This window comes from Piliocolobus tephrosceles, chromosome 13 (genome assembly GCF_002776525.5).
Source record: "Piliocolobus tephrosceles isolate RC106 chromosome 13, ASM277652v3, whole genome shotgun sequence".
Taxonomy (NCBI): Eukaryota; Metazoa; Chordata; class Mammalia; order Primates; family Cercopithecidae; genus Piliocolobus; species Piliocolobus tephrosceles.
Window position 1 is genome coordinate 41,886,287 of NC_045446.1, and position 6,000 is coordinate 41,892,286.

General features: G+C 39.4%; 1 long non-coding RNA gene across 1 annotated transcript in view; it reads left to right on the forward strand.

The window, feature by feature from the left end:
* The window catches only part of LOC111525868, a 50,185-nt gene extending 44,976 nt beyond the window's left edge, over nucleotides 1-5,209 (forward strand). The window contains exon 4 of the long non-coding RNA XR_002726223.1: nucleotides 5,105-5,209. This is a non-coding gene — a long non-coding RNA (uncharacterized LOC111525868). The remainder of the gene's footprint in view (nucleotides 1-5,104) is intronic.
* The last annotated feature ends 791 nt before the right edge of the window (nucleotides 5,210-6,000 follow it).

Consider the following 6,000-nt stretch of genomic DNA (forward strand, 5'->3'; position numbering starts at 1 on the left):
CACAGACTGGCAAATTGGATAAAGAGTCAAGACCCATCAGTTTGCTGTATTCAGGAGACCCATCTCACATGCACAGACACATGTAGGCTCAAAATAAAGGGATGGAGGAAAATCTACCAAGCAAATGGAAAATAAAAAAAAGCAGGGGTTGCAATTCTAGTCTCTGATAAAACAGACTTTAAACCATCAAAGATCAAAAGAGACAAAGAAGGCCATTACATAATGGTAAAGGGATCAATTCATCAGGAAGAGCTAACTATCCTAAATATATATGCACCCAATACAGGAGCACCCAGATGCATAAAGCAAGTCCCTAGAGACTTACAAAGAGACTTAGACTCCCATACAAAAATAATGGGAGACTTTAATACCCCACTGTCAACATTAGACAGATCAACGAGACAAAAAGTTAACAAGGATATCCAGGAATTGAATTCAACTCTGCACCAAGTGGACCTAATAGACGTGTACAGAATTCTCCACTCCAAATCAACAGAAAATACGTTCTTCTCAGCACCACATAGCACTTACTCCAAAACTGACCACTTAGTTCGAAGTAAAGCGATCCTCAGCAAATGTAAAGGAACAGAAATTATAACAAACTGTTTCTCAGACCACAGTGCAATCAAACTAGAACTCAGGACTAAGAAACTCAAAATTAACAAATGGGATCTAATTAAGCTAAAGAGCTTCTGCACAGCAAAAGAAACTACCATCAGAGTGAATCGGAACCTACAGAATGGGAGAAAATTTTTGCAATCTACTCATCTGACAAAGGGCTAATATCCAGAACCTATAAAGAACTCAACCAAATTTACAAGAAGAAAACAAAAACCCAGAGTGGGCAAAGGATGTGAACAGACACTTCTCAAAAGAAGACATTTATACAGCCAACAGACACACGAAAAAATCATCACTTGCCATCAGAGAAATGCAAATAAATACTACAATGAGATACCATCTCACACCAGTTAGAATAGCAATCATTAAAAAATCAGGAAACAACAGGTGCTGGAGAGGATGTGGGGAAATAGGAACACTTTTACACTGTTGGTGGGACTGTAAACTAGTTCAACCATTGTGGAAAACAGTGTGGCAATTCCTCAAGGATCCAGAACTTGAAATAGCATTTGACCCAGCCATCCCATTACTGGGGATATGCCCAAAGGATTATAAGTCATGCTGCTATAAAGACACATGCACACATATGTTTACTGTGGCACTATTCACAATAGCAAAGACTTGGAATCAACCCAAATGTCCATCAGTGACAGACTGGATGAAGAAAATGTGGCACATATACACCATGGAATACTATGCAGCCATACAAAAGGATGCAGCTGGAAACCATCATTCTCAGCAAACTATTGCAAGAACAGAAAACCAAATACCACATGTTCTCACTCATAGGTGGGAATTGAACAATGAGATCACTTGGACACAGGAAGGGGATCATCACACACCGGGTCCTATTGTGGGGAGGGGTGGGGAGGGATAGCATTAGGAAATATACCTAATGTAAATGACGAGTTAATGGGTGCAGCACACCAACATGGCACATGTATACATATGTAACAAACCTGCACATTGTGCACATGTACCCTAGAACTTAAAGTATAATTAAAAAAAAAAAAAAACCCCACAAGTATACTGGCTACTTCAAATGGAGCACAGACTGAATAGTCAATAAGACATGGAAGGATGAAGCTGAAAAGGAAAGGGTCAATGATAATGAAGGTTTCAGGTGGAAGCAATAGGATGATGATGATGATGCTGCTGATGGAACCTAACATTTGTTGAGAGTTTCCTATATGCTAGGCATTTTTCCAATTGCTAGTACTTTATTCATGTTCATAACAATCCCAGTAAGAAAGATTTTATCATTTTGCAGGTGGTGAAGTGTTTACCATTTTTCAAGTGATAAAATTGAGGCACAGAGCAGTTACAGAGTCTGCCCAAGGTCACGTAATAATCAATGTAAGTGCTGGAAATTGAAGCCAGGTAATCTAATTCCAGATCCTGTGACATTAACCACTACAGTAGAACTGCCTCCCTGGGAAACACAGTGATATTACATTTAACTAAGAGAACTCAGGAGACATCGTATTAGGGCAGAAGATTAAAAAGGGGGGACAAACATGAATTGGAAGAAGATTCAAAGAAATGTGTGTTTCCTAGCACTTACTTCACTATCACAATTACATTTGATGCATTAGGGTGAGCATTATCTCCCTAACAAAAATGTCACGTGGGTAAAAGATCCAAATGTTCAGAATGAACACTGTGTTATAGCACAGCAATACAACATATCAGGACATTTTAACATATTATCAGAAGCAGAAATAAATTGACAGAAAACATTTTTCTGAGTTTCCCTTTGGACTTTCTTTTCAAATCTTTATCTTCACATTAGTCCATGGCATAGATTCCATGTTTTGCTCCTCTGCAACTTGCATAGGTGACAGCAGAGGCCTTGGCCAAGGGATGAAGGACTGCAGTATCACATTCCACATGGCTTTTTTTTCTTCTTTGTTAGTTATCCTACAGAGTCACCTTATCATCAGAAAGCGTTTTGTATGTTGCATCTCTTTCTTTTTAAAGTCTCTTTTAAGCACAGATCGCCTCTATCTAGCACACACTCTTCTTTCATCACAGCAGGATTCTTTTGAAAAAGTCACCTGTTCTCACTATTTTTACTCCTTATCCACAGTAATCTCCTTCCACTCCCCTATGGTAATGCAATTGCCCTGCCTAGATTACCAATGACACTCTCAGGGGTGGCTTCTGATATTAGTATAGTATTTGACATTATTTCCCAAAACTTTAGTGGTTTTTGGAAGCCCCTTCTGGCTTCTCTCTTGCCTCTGCAGTTTCTTATGTCCCAGTTTCCATTTTGAGCTCTGATTTCTCTGCCCATCATTTAAATAAGTGGTTTTCAAACAGGGTATTATGGTGTCCTAAGAAAGGGATGCCATGGAATAAAGACTTTGATAGGTGGTCTTAAAGATGAATCCCACTGATCTCTATAGTATTCATGTCCTTGAGTAATCTCCTCTTCATGAGGGTCAATGGGACTTACTAACTCTGATATAGTTTGCCTCTGTGTCCCCACCCAAATCTCATCTTAAATTGTACTTCCATAATTCCCACATGTTGTAGGAGGGATCTGCTGGGGGTAATTTGAATAATGGGGGCGGTTTTCCCCAGACTGTTCTTGTGGTAGTGAACAAGTCCCATGAGATCTGATGGTTTTATCAGGGGCTTCCACTTTTGCATCTTTCTCATTTTCTCTTGCCACCACCATGTAAGAAGTGCCTTTCACCTCCTGCCATGATTCTGAGGCCTCCCCAGTCATGTGGAACTGTAAGTTCAATTAAACATCTTTTTTCTTCCTAGTCTCAGGTATGTCTTTATCAGCAGTGTGAAAACAGACTAATACAAACTCCCTTCTAATAACTGGAATACCACAGATGTGATATGACGTCACTTCTGAGATTAGCCTATAAAAGGACTGTGGCTTCTATCTCTTGGATTGCTCATTCTGGAGAAGCCAGCCATCATACTGAAGGTCCATGTGACAAGGGACAGAGGCCTGACAAAATGCATGTGAGTGAGCTTGCAAGAGGGTCCTCTGCAAGATAATCCTTCAGATGAGACCACAGACATAGTTGACAACTGGACTGCAATATAATAAAACACCTTGAGACAGAGGCACTCAGCTAAGCCTAACCCAGATTCCTGACCCATGGAAACTGCAAAGTAATAAATATTTGTTGTTTTAAGCTGCTAAATTTGGGGTCGATTTGTTATGCAACAATAGACAATAATACAGGACCCTACGTGTTAGGCTTCATCATTCAGGTCATCTTTAATATCTTACTTTCACTCCCCACTATTCTTCCAATAGTCATTTAAGATTCCCCAAAATTTACTTTCTTAATATACCTTGGATTTATATCCCTTATTTCTACTATCACTCTGTTAGTTCAGGCCACCATGACTTCTGCCTTGATTATTTTAACACACCCATAGATAGTCTACCCACATCTATACAATATAGAGGTGAAGAGCTCAGGTTCTTATTTCAGACTACCAAGTCTGAATTCAACCTCTGCTACTTACTATGTAAGTAATATTAGACAAATTATTTAACCTCTCTCCTTAGTTATATCATCTATAAAATGGGAATATTAATATTAACAGTACTTACTTCATGGTGTGGTTCTAGCATATTAGCTTTTGCTTGTAACATGCTTAGAACATTGCCTGGTATAGTGAAAGCGCTCAATAAATGCTGTAGTTATTGAAAGGGAGTCTAACATAATGGTAAGAACATGGACAGCCAGCCTGTTGGATTTGAGTTGTTATTTTACCATTCATTATCTGAGTAAACCTGGAAAAATTGCTTTATAGCTCTGTGTCTCCATTTCTTTATCTGTAAGACAGAAATAATAATAGTACTCAAGAATAAAATTGTTGTGAGGATTACATGAGTTAGTGCCTAAAAAGCAGGCTGAAAAAGACTGGCATTGAACATTACCAAGTGTTTTCAATTATTACTATTGCTGATCATTCTGCTGCTTTTTGATTCATTCATTACCTTACAAAAGTGATATTTCTTAACATCAGATCTGATTATAGCATTCTCCTGTTTAAACCTCTGTGATGGTCCATTCATTAGCCCCTACGTGGCCTAACAGAACCTTCATAATCTGGCAAAACTCTCAAACCTCACACGTCTCCACTCTTCCCCACTAAACCTTAAACTCCAATCAGACTAAGCTGCTCGACCTTCCTCAGATGAGCCATGTTCTCCTATATTTCTCTATCATTGCAAATGCTCTTTTCTAGCATAAATACCCTTTCTACTATACTGCCCTGGCTAACTCCCACTCATTCTTTCAAAGTTCCATTAATAGTATTAAATTTCACAGGAATCTTCTCTAACCATCACTGACATTCTTTGCAATACACATGTATACACACACTAACACATACGTAGGTGGATCCTCCCTTAAGCACCCATAGTTCTCTGTGCACACCTCAATATCTAATATCTAAGAGATTGTAACTAACTATGAACATTTCCATTTCTCTCCACTAGACATGAACTACGGAGTCCCCATCCAAGGCAGTGAACAAGAACATCTGTAACATTGTAGGCACTCAATAAATATTTCATCAACAAATAAATGAGGGCTCTAATTTACCATTTCCTTTGAGAAGCCATATGAACTTCCTTTATTGTGTTCCTACAGTTGACTTTTGTGGCACTACTTTGATATGGGGGTGGCAAAAACTAAAAGGGTTCTTCGTAAAGATCAAATAAGAACATGCTTTCCAGACAACTAAGAACCCTGAGAGGCTCCAGAGACTTTGCACCCATGTGTTCAACCCAACTCAGGGGAATGAAGTCATAACAATCTCTTTAAGCCCGTATGTTCCATAGCTTTGAGAAGGTGCATACCTGGCTAGAGTCTCTTATTTTAATTCGCCATTCCCACAATATACTACAAGAATTTGGGGCAAGGCACAGTGGCTCACGCCTGTAATCCCAGCACTTCGGGAGGCCAAGACAAGCAGATCACGAGGTTAAGAGATCAAGACCATCCTGGCCAACATGGTGAAACCCTATCTCCACTAAAAATATGCAAAAATAAGCTGCGTGTGGTGGCACGTGCCTGTAGTTCCAGCTACTCAGGAGGCTGGGAGGCAGAGGTTGCAGTGAGCCGAGACCACACCACTGCACTCCAGCCTGGCGACACAACAAGACTCTGCTTCAAAAAAAAAAAAAAAAAAAAAAAAAAAAGAATTTGTATGAAATTGAAAGTGTTTGAGTACTTCAAACAAAAGCCTCAGACCAAAAACTCCAATGTGGTAGGTTTTGTATCTCATCTTTCAACAACTCTCTAAGTGGGCAGGTGGCCTTGTATTGGTACTCCATTACCCAGACAGTGCATTGATTTCCAAATGTGGGGAGGGTCAAGGTCTGAATCACTT